The following is a 900-nucleotide window of genomic DNA, read 5'->3' as shown; positions in this document are numbered from 1 at the left end:
GCTCCAGGGCTGTTGTCTGTGGAACAGGTGGAGCTCCCCATGGGGCACCCGAGAGAGCAAGAACTCCCAAGAGGGCACCAGGGGGACTTATGGGGGTGGGACCAGAGCTCCTCCTTTTTCAGGACATGCCCCTGCCCCCCATTTTACCCTTCTTTCCAGGAGGAATCCCAAAATGTCCTCCATTTTGAGCATGGCTTTTTCAGAAGCATGAATTCCTATTTATAGGAGTGTATGGAGCTTTCCTTTTGGCTTTGGAGATGGCCTCTCTTTCCCTGGCCAGGCCCTGTCCTCTCCAGGAGAGATTCGCAGAGGCCCTCCCTCCCTTGGGAGCAGGGCCCCGGAGCAGCCTAGCTTTGCCCTGAAGGTGGTTGGACCTGACTTTTGGTCCTGTCCTCTCTTTCCCTCGGATGCCCTCCATCATTTGGCACTGCCTTGTCCTCCTCCTGACATCTGCTCTCTCTGTGTGTGTGCAGTTTGTGTATAGAAACAAGCTTCCCCTTCTCTGCTGGAGGGGAGCCCAGGAAGCCCACAAGGCGCAGGCTGCGGCCATTTCCTGACTGTCACGGAGGAGCGTCTGTGTGTGTGTGTGTGTGTGTGTGTGTGAGGGAGGGAGACACAGCCCCCCCCCCAACACATTCAGGAAGAGAAGGGAGGAGGAGGAGGGGAGGCGGAGGCGGCGCTTCAGCAGCAGCAGCAGCAGCATCTCTTCTTCTGCCTCCCTCCCTCCCTGGCCTCCCCGCTGCATCCCGGCGCAGGAGCCCAGCCGCAGAGGCCGCCTCCACCAGCAGGTAAGGAGGAGGAGGAGGAGGAGGGAGCCCTCTGGCCCTCTCCCTGCCTTGCCCTCCTGCTGCTCTCCTCCTCGCCCAGAAGGGCTGCTTGCCCGGGCATCCCCCGCCCTGG

At 60.8% G+C, this 900-nt stretch overlaps 1 protein-coding gene across 3 annotated transcripts in view; it reads left to right on the top strand.

Moving 5' to 3' along the window:
* Positions 1-667: 667 nt before the first annotated feature.
* CYFIP2 (cytoplasmic FMR1 interacting protein 2) overlaps positions 668-900 on the top strand; it is a 101,972-nt gene continuing 101,739 nt past the window's right edge. For all 3 annotated transcript variants that reach the window (XM_042451370.1, XM_042451371.1, XM_042451368.1), the window contains exon 1: positions 668-788. The gene's annotated coding sequence lies outside the window, so the exon portion shown is untranslated. The remainder of the gene's footprint in view (positions 789-900) is intronic.

Source organism: Sceloporus undulatus, chromosome 2 (genome assembly GCF_019175285.1).
Source record: "Sceloporus undulatus isolate JIND9_A2432 ecotype Alabama chromosome 2, SceUnd_v1.1, whole genome shotgun sequence".
In the NCBI taxonomy this organism is placed as follows: Eukaryota; Metazoa; Chordata; class Lepidosauria; order Squamata; family Phrynosomatidae; genus Sceloporus; species Sceloporus undulatus.
This window is presented reverse-complemented; position numbering and strand designations above follow the sequence as displayed.